General features: G+C 32.0%; 1 protein-coding gene across 1 annotated transcript in view; it reads left to right on the top strand.

Annotated features, from left to right (window-relative positions):
- Positions 1-13,971, top strand: part of LOC125075893 (amyloid beta A4 precursor protein-binding family B member 1-interacting protein) — a 100,348-nt gene that overhangs the window by 35,523 nt on the left and 50,854 nt on the right. The window contains exon 2 of the mRNA XM_047687737.1: positions 1,021-1,055. The gene's annotated coding sequence lies outside the window, so the exon portion shown is untranslated. The remainder of the gene's footprint in view (positions 1-1,020; positions 1,056-13,971) is intronic.

The following is a 13,971-nucleotide window of genomic DNA, read 5'->3' as shown; positions in this document are numbered from 1 at the left end:
TTACCACGATAAATATTATTTTAATTATAATTATAAAATATTATTCATACTATTTTATTTATACTTATGAATATAATAATACTAGCTGAACTTGCGGCTTTGCCCGCGTGTAGTTTATAAATCTTTACCTATAGCACATAACCCGTGATCCCCCATTTTACCCCCTCGAAGACTGAATCACAAAAGTAGCCTAAATATACTCAGAAACTCAAACTATATCTGTACCAAATATCATCTAAATCGGTTCAGTGGTTTAAGCGTGAAGAGGTAAGAGATGGAAATACTTTCGTATTTAGAATATTAATTCATACATATATTGTATACTCCGAATGATGCTGCATCTCCTGATATAAGTTGTATTGGTTTAGTAGTTAGGGATTACAAAAAAACTCATCTTACACCAGCTTATGGCATCATCTTGACTTCATCTATTAACATAAGTATGAAGCTTTTTTTGTCATGCAGATAGTTGGACTGACAATTGTACCACCTGAGTATGAGATGTTGGGTGGTCCCCGCTGCTCATAGACATTGTTACTGTAAGACATATTAATCAATCCACATATTTCCAATGCACCACCAACCTTGGCACTAAGATATTATGTCCCTAGTGCCACAAGGTACACATGCTTAGTTACGCTTTAAACCGGAACACAACAATTAAGTTTGCTGTTTGGTGTTGAATATTATATGAGTGGTATTGCAGACGATAAAATACAAATAGGAATAAAAAATTAGATAAATATGAAAGAAAAATTGCCCTATAAATTAATATAAATTATGTTTTGATTGAAAATAGATATAGCCATATCGCGCTATATGTCATTTCTTGTAGGCTATGTTCTAAGATAATAGCAAATGCTTGCTATATATAGCGCACCCGCCGATTGACTTTCAAGCAGTGCGTTCTTAACGATGTTTTATTCGTTTTGATATCATAACATCGGTACTTAATGCTTAATTCAATGCGAGTCGCACTTATGTTTAACATTTGTATTGATAAACTTTGTTTCGTTTCAGGTTTGCGATGCAGTGTCGGTAAATACACAAAGCGGGTAAGTACAATATACCTAAGTAAGAATTTGTAGCTTATGACACATTGTACCAAAAAGACTTAGAAATTTAAGAAAAATAATAATCACTGGTTTCTCATAAACCTTGTTCTCGACATGAACACGTATAAGAAAGTATTAAGGTTTTGTTCACAACAAGCAAATGTGAAAAGGGTGTGCTGAGCTTCTACTCCAGCCAACTCAGCGGACGCTAAAAGGCTTTCAAAGGACGATGCGAACAATTTAACTTTTAACGCGAAATCTCCACATCCGTGCACACCGCGCGAACTCTTTCAACTCATGGTACTTTAGTATGTACATATAAATAAATATTATTAAAAATTATTTACTGTTCTTTTTTAATCAAAATGAATAAAGGGGATCTCTATCTCTAATCTGTCAATATATGCACCAAATCCATAAAAATCTTGGCTTATCATTCAGTCAACTCAAATTTCAGTACAAAGAAATAAATCCACTAAATTAATTTCGGATTTAATTAATCACATTATATGATATATATAGTATTGTAAAACAAAATCAATTATACAACACGTGGCCGTTTGTTTCCAGCTATGAAACTGGCATTATTCTCGCGCCCTTTTTTATTGTAAAACAAGGTATGGAACACAAAAGGCATTGTACAAAATAATGCTTTAATGTTAACTGGATCTTTGTTCGTGTGACCATCCGTCAACATGTCTTGAAAATAAAAAAACTTAAAACTTTTTAGTTTAACAACAGTAAACTTACTGTTGTAAACTTTGGTAAAAAAAAATGAATAATACCATTCCATACCTCAAAATTAGTTATGGTTATTTAAACACTTTAACTGCAAATAATTAAAGTTATGAAAAAAAGATTTCTTAGATATTTTAGAGACCTACTTAGACAAGGTAAATATTGAAAGAACAGTAGATCTTAAAAAAGAACATTTACATTGACCAAAGCTTTAACACATATGTCGACATATGATATTCTCATTATGATTTTTTACGGTACGGTTCGGTCTTCTAAATAAAGGGACCAGCCCTTTTATTTATAAATGAATACCTCAAATGTTAAACCAAATAGCTCTATGAAGATTAATATATCCTTATAGGGTAGTTGCTTGTCAATGGAGGCCAGACGGCATTCACCTTGTATAAGTACCTACCTTCAGACTGATTTTATAACGAAGTTTGTTTTGTATGTAAACACTTTTAAATTGAAGATACTAAGAATAAAGGCATACTAGGTGGTAAGGCTTTGTGCAAACTCGTTAAGGGAGGTATTATTTCTTTCATTATATTTCTTACAGAATTAATGTCTATGGACAGTGACAACTTACTATCAGGGTTGGTGCAAATGGTGCCTTTGGTGAGCAATCCATATTTGGTATATCAAATCCCAGATATTGCTCTAGACATTGTCTTTCATAGACGTATAATATTATCAGCATTGAGATACTTTCTGATACCCACAAAGCACAAAGAGCACCGTGCTGTGGATCGATGCGGCTCGAGCTGTATTGAAAACGATATCACAGATAATGTCAAATATGTTTACGCTAGCTCTGGAGACGCAGACTTCTATTGAGATAATAAGATTAGAGCGAAATATGATTTCAACCGCTTTTAAACTCTGAACATAAAATACATAGATTATTCTATGTATTTTATGTTCAGAGTTTGAAATCTAGAGACTGTATAGGCTTTTATTTTTTTAAATATATTATGATAGTGAAGTGTTAAGTTTTGATTGCACTAATTGTAATTAATATGAACATAAAATTCTACTAACATTTCTTATTTTAAACTTAGGCGATTTGGTTCAACCCGTAAATGGCAATATTTTATTGTATTGATAGTTATTTTAAGGCTTAGGAAAGGATTCAGCATACAATCCACTTTGCTGTATCATATGAACTGGCTAAACTGCTTCGATTTACTTCCGTCTCATTGCAACTACCAAGAAAGTTGATAGAACACAAAATTCTGCTCGATCTTGATTCCCCGATCGTAAATTATGACCTTCTAATTAAAATCGTTGGACCGTGTCGGCTACTTAAATATAATAAGCGAACATTAAAAATAAAAGTCGCCAACAAAGAGAGTGTTGTAAAAGTTGATGGCTACGGCATACAAGCACGATTGAAACACATATTGTGACAGAAAATAAGCTCCCGTACGTAAATACTTTATCAGGCGAGTGCAGCGCGAGCACAATGTCGACATGTTCATTACAAGAATTTCATTACAATAGGTTTAAATATAAATTTGTTTATTTTTAATGCTATTTTACTGTAGCGCTTGAAGTTTTTAAAAGCGCAATTTTAAACTCATTGTTCAGACTACTAATTAATTGGTTTATGTTTAAAATGATAATATTAATTAAAAAACGATTATATAATTATATAAAAGCGATGAAGATTGTTTGATTAATAAGTATCTCATATCTGTATATAAACGAATTTCAATTTAACGCTTCGTTGAAATAAATAACTTTTGCACAATATGTATGAATTTAGTTTGGCAGCCGGCGAGCATTTCGATATATGATCTGGTCATATTTCATATCGATGGCTAATACCTATAGATCACAGAAAGATCACAGAAAGATTAATTTAATTCAGTAAATTAAAGTTGCTGCCATTTTTGAGTTACAGTGCTTTAAATTTCTTCAAAAAAGTAAGTAAGTTGTCTGTGTTAGATCTAAAGCTTGAGGGTATCAGGAAAACGAAGAAAATGCTTTACATTACTCTTTGTTTTATACTCAAGGTTCTAGACTCGAAAGTTTCACGTTTGTTATGATGTCCTACGAACGAAAAAAGTATTAAGTGTTAGCTTATCTTTTCTGATTTTGAGTTATAAAGACGGACGTTTTTTTAATTGATATTGGCGTATATTATGGAAATAAATACTCAAATGTGCTGTCTTAGGATTATTCCAAAGAGACCCCAGGTCTCTTTGGAATAATCTTTGTCTGTCTCATCGAATTTCTACATTTTTGCAAGAAATACTAGATGTACCCGCGACTTAGTGCGCGTTTGAATTAAATAAATAAGTTATTCAGTTCGATGATTTTACTGTAACTTACTCAGACAACAATTATAAAAAATGTTATGTTGGTATATGTACCGTGTATACATACAAATGCATTTAGTAAAAAGCGGTTATTTTAATATTCAAAACAGACACTCAAATTTTGTTATATGTACAGATAATCATCCACCAAAGAAGCAGACATTTCTTTAACGTAGCTTTTGAGCATAGTTTAGATAAAGTACGTATGGAGTTTACCTTATTGTTAGTATTACAAAATTGTTTAACTAATTTCAAATACATAGCTCGTGTAAATCGTGAGGTATCTAAATCCTTTTACTTTCCTGATTGCACTGAGCATTCCTTATTTATAGCAAAAAGTAAATATTTTAGATTTATTATTATTTAGGTTATTGCTTAAAACAAATACAAAATAGGTATTTACTGAAATTTATTTTTATATAAATTAAATATATAAGATATGGGTTTATCTATATCTTTATGCGTTTAGATTGATGAAGTGAAAAAATGTGTAAATTGATACGTCAACATTTATAATTTCCATCGTTTATATAATATAAAAATTATTAATATGAAAGATGAAAACGTAAATCTTATTAGCAATCAATTTTAATGAAATACCCATTGAAGTTTCTGTTTCTGCTGCATTTGGAGTCTACCTAACTATAGTTAGATGATCAAAGTATTTCACTAATATACGACGCGCCGCTTTGCAGAGCGACAAAAAATAAAAAAAGGGCTTAATTGTGACCTGCGTACACTTTTCAAAGGGCTGAACATCTACAGAAAAATGCAGAACAAGTTTAAAAACGTCGACTCTTCTGTCCTTTTGTATTTAAAAGGATAATAATTCTTAAAACAATCTTAATTGATCGTTATGCCTTTTTCTAATATCAATTGCAGGCAAATTAATTGTTTCTTAGAGATATTATGTCGAAAGTAGCCGGTTTGTAGCTTTGTAAACCATGTAGAATCATGGTAACTGTCTTTTAAAAGTCCATTGGAATGATTTCCATGTGAGAATCGAACCACTAGCATCTTCATTTGTATAATTCGACCGGTCGTAATGTATTCGATGGATCTTGTCATTGTGTATGGAAAAACAAGCCCCATCATACGTCCCGGCTGTTACCACAATTTTATAATAAAAACATCACGTAGGTGGTATATTTTTAACCGAAACTACTTTAGCTTATTAAAGTCTGGAGACAATCAGTTTTTGTGTCAAGTAACGATGAAACTGGCAAGTATTGTAAGAAAACTATATAAAAAACTAAATAAAAGACAAAAAGCAGCTCTCCACCAACATCTGAAAATCCTTCACCGTAGTGCAAATGTGACGCTTTAACGCTATTAATCTGAACGAAATAACGGGTTTGTAAGTTATAGTCAAATGTTTGCGTCGGGTTATTTTGCGGCTCAAATAGTAAAAATATTATGGAAAAACAAATTTGACACTCGTTGCTCAACCGGATCGTAAAATACTGATCGTATACGGTAACTTAAAAAGTCCACATCATGACACGTATTTAAGTAGGCTTAGGTTAGTTAAACTTTAGAGTGATTTTTATTTATTTCGTTTATTGATATTTGATATATCACAAATTAAATAATATAACTGGGTTAGTAATAGACAAGTACAGCTCGAATAACGATACACCGATTTGTGCAGTCGTTTAAAATAACATGATACGTTTTGTAGATGTTTTATCGTTTACATTATATTATATTTTAATTACTGTGCGGGCTACTTTCCAATATTTTACGATCGAGTCCCACGTAGATTTTCGTGTTTGTTCGGTGCGGAATAGCTCCATAGAAGTCAGTCAATATTTGTGGTGTTCAACTAGCAGTCACATTGACGTTCGCCTCAGAATTGAATACCCATTACGTCCTCGTGTTTGCTTTCTATAAAGCTTGATATAAGTCGCCCTGAGTACAGACAGCTATGAGCACATAAAGGAAAAAAAACGAACAACAAACTATATGTATTGATCGTATCGAATATATTGATGAAAATAATGAGATAGAGAAAGTTGTTAAGTAAACAACAAGAACAGAAAATCATATCATATTAAGTAGAAGAATTTTGTATTTTATTTTTTTCTTTTAAGATTTTCCACTTTGTTTTTAAATCTTAACATATTTGTAAGTATTTTAAATACAATATATTTTAAGAATAATGGAACTAAGAGGAGGAATATCATTAAGATTTTGTATCGTACTTACCAGAACATTTATTAAACTTTATTAAAAATAAAAGGTATGCAACTACATACTTAAAAAATGTATTCTACGTAAAAACATTTTAATTACTTTTGTTTTATTTGGATTAAGAGATATTTATAAAATGGATGAAATCTAAACATATAAAAGTAAAGAAATTTGTATCAGCACTGAAAAGATGTATCAATAACTAACGTATTTTACCAATAGAAACGTAGTCTAAAATGAGTTATATTTTTTAATAGTTAATATAAGATATAAACATTGATGTCTTATTGTGTGCCGAAGCCTTAGATCTTTACGCTGCCTCTTGTTAAATACACAAATCATTCGTTTGCATTTCACTGCGCTCGTACAACGGTACTCCACCCTTTTTGGGAATGAACCGGCGACCGTTTGATTTACGATCACCATACCTCACTACCATACGTGAAAAGCCTGTTTATATTCATACCATATTGTGTGTGAACAAATCCAACAATGTCAAATACAAAATCTTTGATTAGTTTACAAGTTCAGTACAATTTTGTAAATAAAACCTTTTTATATACTTTACGACTTCAGTTTAGGCGACTGTTTTAATGTTGAATCGTTATTATCTTTATATTAGATAAAGAAAATTTAGTTGGATTAATATTTATTTTAAACACATCTACTTTCATTGTCTCACAGTTAAATGCAAATGCCCCTATGATATAACACCGGATTCATTGTGTCAATAGTAAGATTGCCGAGTAGACTGTAACTTCCTCTGCAACGAAAATAATTTTTGATATCCGCTCTCTTGAACAGAGACACTCAAGTATTCCGCTAAAGGATATGATATATTCTATATCATTGAATTAAGGATATTGTTAAATTTTAATACTAAAAGTGAAGTTTATTTCGTAGGAACAATTTAAAAAAAAAACATCGACAAGCTCTCTGATAGAAAAAAAAACTCTACCATCCCGCTTTTTAAGTCTTTCAAAAGCCACGAAGCTTAAACATTTGAATAGATTTTATTATTACAGCATTCACGTTAATGTTATGTCATTTTATATTTTTATTCGCACTCTCACAAAAACTAGTTAGTGCCCCAGCTGAGACCTAGACAGATCGATGCAATAACGTCCTATCGGTCCATATATAACTCATTCGGCGCCGATGAGTCGATACATTCATTGTTTTATTTACTAGTTTCCAACATTCAACAGTCAGCTTTGTTTAAATATATTGGAGAGTAACATATTCTGTCGGCTTGACTAAATATTTGGAAAGAGAAATATTATCAATTTTGTCTCGTTAGCGGAGAGGCTTAACGGACCATAAAAGCTTATACCCGAAAATCAATTAGATATGCCCAAATAATTTAAAATAATGTAACTGGAAATGTTCCATTGTTTGGCTGGCTGATTGGCAACGGCTCTTGAGTAAAATGTTAGGAGATTATTCCACCAAGTTATTCCAATTTAGTGAATACTAATGTGTCAGCATTTCATCCGTATATCCGCGTATCCGATATGCGGGCTTACTCATGATGTACCACCGAGTACAAGATGAATTATTGAAATTTAATTACCCAATTTGAAATATTATTAAACCCAAATTATGCACATAAAACTCAGTGGTTCCTGGTCTTGAATCCGCTATCTTCCATTACATTTACATGTACCAACCACTAGGTCATCTCAGCCGAACAAACTAATTAAAATAATCTTAAAATATAATATACATTTTAGTATAACTAAGTTTATAAGGATCAACTCGTCCACTCTACGTCTTGCTGCAATGTTTGTAGTAGGAGTATGATTGGCTTTCGCATCTCAGTTTTGCCTTTTGCAGCGAGAACTTTCCCAGACTGCATTTCCTTGCTATTTAAATAAACGGAGAAAACTCCGACAAGCATTGCACAAACATTGATTAAAATCTAATTTGAAAAGTCATTTGTTCCATTAAAATGTAAATATATTCATACATATTGTTATATATTTATAAAATAAACTGTATATGTTCTGAAGTGTATCTTTATAAGTACAAAAAATACAAGCGATATCGTTAATATAATTACTAATTATATTAAATTGGATAATTTTATCAAAACGGCCTTCAAACTAGGCTTATAAATATGATTTTATCAAAAAATTCGGTTCGCAAAAGAGGACGCTCTTCCAGCGCTGCGGCTTCCGGTCTAAATATAAACGGGTACGGGCGAGGGGAGAGAGGTCAGTACAACGACCCGACCCAGACCTTGTACGACCGGAAGAAAGATATAATTCGCGCCAAACAAACATACGATATCCCGATATTGTCAAAAGTAATACAACACAGTGTGGTCGACTGAAATCATACGACAAATACAATAGTTCGAATGATTATTACATTCTTGTGTTTCCAAATTAAGAAAAACGCTGAGAACTTCTTAGTTACCTTGTTATCTTTGTAAGAGAAAATCCAAAATAAAACTTTCTCAAAGGAATAATTTTTTGAAATGTACCAATTTTATATAATTTAAAAGCGCAACATATTGTAAAAATATATAATTTATATCAAAATGTTCCAGTTAATTCTATTTCAGGCTTATTTGCATGTTCTTAATAAAATAACTGTTTGCTGTTCGTTTTCAGTGGGCAAGCGTCTTTGGCTTTGTTCTCATATTTATTTTTAAACGTCTATATATATCTAGGCGCCATGCTAAAACGAGCCTAAAGAGTCAATATTATTTTGAGACGTTGATTTTATGGATAAGCAGAATTGAATTTGTATATATTTCAGACTTATTTATCTAAAAATAATATGAATGAACAATGTCTACAGCTCTTATCGTTACGAGTGTTCAATATTTATTTATGCAGAAGCTAGTGAATCTATCTATCTACAAATGAGTAGCCCTTAACGAAAACAAATACTCTCCTGTTTTCGAAGAGCTGACTTATAAGTCACTATAGTGAAGGTTGCAACTTGATTTGATCTATCACGGTGTACCGTTGTTGGCGTTGAATCCACAGGAGTAACAATAAGACGCAATTGAGTGGTTAAAGGAACTAATATTGAGTCATGCAATTATATTGTTGTTCAAACTGAATTCCAATATACTATGAAATATAAAGCAAACTAAAACTCAAAAACAACATACGTCTACCTGATATTAACATAAGATTGTTTTGAAACGACAAAGCAAAGTAACATTAGGCATCAGATAATCGAAATACGATTAATAAACACAACTAACAGCCTTAAATACATTCAACTTTAAATAATATTTTTTGTAACAGTAGTAAAGCAATTTGACAAATTTAAACAACCATTACAGATAATTATCGTTCTACCGGATGAAAAGTTTATTATTTAAAGTACCACGTGTAACAACGTAAGTTCTTTTTAAAATTCATAGCTCTCACTTCAGTGATTTTATATGAGAATTGAAGACATCTTCGCTGGCGCGGTCTGAAAATTGCTTTGCGGAAAATATACTTCACTTTTAGCGTTTTTATCTTTGAAAGCTTTCATGACATATTAAATCACTTTAGACATAGACAGGCTAAGTGCATGCCGGTGTAAGCCTATTTTAAGACTACTCATCGAACTGACTTCCCCCATACAGAAAGCGCCATACGATTCTACGTGTACTTTGTCAGGTTTTAAGATAAATACCTATTACTTCTACTCATGTTTCAGTTGAAATACTTATAATTTAATACTTATAATCAATAATATTAATACTATAGCAATCACTTAATTCAAAATTATTTTAATCTCTTGCGATTAAGATTTGACTTAGCATTGTTAATAATTAATGTAAAAAATAGAATTAAACTTTATTAATATTGGTTAATTATAACATACATTTTATTTAAACATTATTACTTTATTTACTTCAACAATTAGTTGAAGTAAATAAATTTAATCCTATAAACTTTTGCAAACTCCGGAAAACGGTCGTCAGGAGAATTTCAAAGTTAATATATTTTTTCTTCAGATTAATATTAATATTTCAATGTCTAAATATTTAAAATAATTAAAGACATAATTTAGCTTTAACGTAACATTGATCCAGTGAACTCGATACGTGATTAAGAGGGTTTAAGTTCAATAACACTACGGGGGTCTCGGCCACCCTCCACCCAACCTTGGAGTACGCGAACGGCAAAACACGCCAATGTGTATAAATATATAAAATAAACAAAACCTCTTAGCTCGAACTTAGTCTATTTGAAATATTTTATAATGAGTCAAAAAAACAAACACAAAACAACAATCAGCATACAAAAATTTATATATATAAACTTAAATGCCATTTACAGAAGTATATAATGGAACTAGCGTTGCCAAATCTGGCAATGCCTCTTTCAGCATCTTGTCTGCAAAAGAAACACTGTAGAACTCCAGCGCCCCTGTTAATAACGTTACAATATCATTAAGTTAACAAGGTAACGATGAAGTTGGTTTCAATGGAAACCACGTGCCAAATGGTGGCAATCTCTTGAAACAGATTGAGATACTTTCATTTGCACTCCATCTCAACTCTTACGAGGTTCTTATCATATGGTATGATTATATCCACCAAAAACACCATATTCTGAGACTGGTCTCATACCTCAATGTAATAAGCTAATTAAGCTTAATTTGACAATATGTGATGATAGGCTAGTCCAAACAGAGTTGAACTCGAGTACAAACGTCGGTATCTACTTGTAGTAAGCCTCCTACTCTCTTCTAGAAAACCAAGCAAGCTCCTGGTGATGGATTTTATAATTTATATATATATATATATATATATATATATATATATATATAATATAATATAATTTATATATATCATCAATGCCTTTCATAGCCAAACCAATGAAACGAATTTGATTAAATTTGTTATGAAGCATTCCCTTGAACACCAGGAAGGACATGGCCACTTTTTAAGCATAGCACCTGATGATTAACCCGGAAAAGCCGCAAGCGACAACTAGTGTACTCATATGCAATTAAATATGTACTGCCAAAATCGATAAAAAAACTTCCACTTTTGTTTCTAGACTAATGTCTAGATTCGACGAATATAACGATCGATTTTATTTTAGACTATTTTGTGAAATCTGTTCGTTATCGTTCAAATTTCAAATACAACCAAACTCTTTTGAATTGGCAATTATTGCATCTATTTCCTGGAATACTTTAAGCATTCCATATATACACAATTTTGGTTGTAATGTATTACAGGGCTTAAAATATTATATGTCTCATCTCTCACTTGCTTGCTCACTCACCTTTCAGCGGAAACTCACCAAAAGAACGAATCAATACCAACTATTGCAATTCAGTGACTCAAATATCTGTTGAATAACACAGGGTAACCGAAGAACAAATAATTTAAAAATATTTCGTTACTCCAACAATACGTTCAATAGGATATGGCGGACAACGAAACAAGATACCAAGAATTTGTTTATTTTCTAGTATTTAGCGGCAGTTTGTTTTTACTTTTGTTGATTTGTTGGTAAATACGTTTTTACTTAATATTGCCCTGTTCTATATGGAATCTCTAAACGAAACATTCATATAAAGAAATAATTTGTGACTACAAACTATTTATTTGTCAAAATTCCAAAATCGAACATTTGCCATGATGTCATTATGTTGACAAATTCAACATTTGAAAATATTAATATCTTTGCAACAAATAAACGTTTTAAAATTGTACGTTAAGCCTTATAAAAGCTACTTTACTCCACTCTTACAAGTGTATGATTGTTACGTTTTTTAATTAGTCACTTGAAAAGACTTCGCGACACCGAGCACAGCCTGCTAAGGTATAGTAGACTTACTAATTTTCCTTTATTCGTAACGATATGCCGGAAACAACCAACTATATACAACACACCGCTTTTTTACGTGGTCTTTTAGTTTCGTTTTCATTTCTTAATGTTTTTCATTAAAATAATTCCATAATTAATGAGTTCAGAAATCTGGATGGTTCAAAGTATATTCTCATTTTTGTTGTTATAGCTCGTATTTGACTAGAAACAAGTAACGCATCATTTGTACTCCATCAGATATAGAGTAATGGCAACGTATTATACATATATGATTTTATATAGAATACATTGAAGTAGATTAATTACGAGAAGCAGGAACTAGCATGCTTGCGACTAATGATTGCAATGCGAGGAACAGATTGCAGACATTATAATTCCAATAATATCCGGCTGTCGTTGATGTAACAAGCAATGTTATTGGAAGCTATTCATGTTATATTATTTACTTTTGTGTTATTTGGACTAGTAACGGTTTATCAGTGACTTCACTTTATTATAAGTAATCGCTTTCTTGAGTCCAGTGACCGCTTAGATATTATTCTAATTAACATGTAACACTAATGCAAGAGGAACTGCGCTGCATATACTCGTGCTTTTTCTTTTTTTATGTCGCCGGATAAACGGCATTTACGCATTTCACTCACGGATTTTTGTATTGTCTCCGCTGGAAGCAGATCGCCTCCACCGTCGCCAAGACTGCTGACCCAAGATCCAGAGGCCAGAACCATGACTCGTTAATATTTCCAGGGTAGATCGCTTTCAAGATGGTTCGCCACTGCCCAGGATCGTTATGACTCTTCGCGGTCTCCACAGAAGAGCCCAGCCGAGCAGTGCGGGCGTTCACCCAAATGAGTGCACCAAACAGTGCCATGAGTGTCGCTGTCTTGGTATTTCCGGTCCACTGATGTACATTGGATAGGAGGCGAATACCCATGTGAAACGCCACGGGAATATACTAATCTGCTAGAACGTTAATGAAGCCGACAATCATTGCCAATGGAGATTACTTAAGTGCCAACGCGCCATTGCTGTGAAGTCTTCATTTTAAATTTATAGAAAAACTGCTGTATGTTTGCCACATTAAACGTATATTTTAAAGTTAACATGCATGTTTTCCAAGAAAATTTTACGATTTAATATAAATCAACCGGAAAAACGTAAGTAAGAAGGTTTTTAGTACCTATAGTTCTTTAGTAGAAACTTAAAGAGTTTTAAAGAATACGCTAACTCTACAACAACTTTTAGTAATATTTTCTCTGAGTAAGGAAGAAAAGAATCTGGATAGACAGCATCGCGATCAATAAAAAACACCTAATGTTTTTCAGCTCCATCTCAGGAAACAGTATTGTGTTCTAGATAGCGCTTTGTTAAACAAACGAACGATAAAATAAATATGCCTAGATCGTCTAGAAATCTGGAACAGACAAAGTATCGAACTCTTTTAATAAAAGGATGTTTCAGTACGATCTACTTGTTACTCCCAGATCATTCCAGAATCTAAATTATATGATATTTTACCGCACTATTTTTGTCACCATACCGACTCTCCCTGAGCTTTCTCTTTGATGACAATTAATTTATGATAACATTTAATAAGTGTGTATGTGAAATAAATAATAGATTTAATATGGTATTATGAGGTCCGTATTATAATTATGAAATATGTGATAAACGATGTATTTATAAACATTATGATATAGTGATATCTTATACAATACGACGATATTCGGTATAACAAGTATATACCCTCATCTGTTATATTAGCTAAATAATGGGCAAAAACTTTTAAATATAAAATTTAATAATTTTTTGACCAACTTCCCCAATTTGTTATTGATAAAGATCGAACATTAGTCGTGA

This window comes from Vanessa atalanta, chromosome Z (assembly GCF_905147765.1).
Source record: "Vanessa atalanta chromosome Z, ilVanAtal1.2, whole genome shotgun sequence".
NCBI lineage: Eukaryota > Metazoa > Arthropoda > Insecta > Lepidoptera > Nymphalidae > Vanessa > Vanessa atalanta.
Note: the sequence above shows the minus strand (reverse complement) of the source record. Positions and strands in the feature narration are given on the sequence as shown.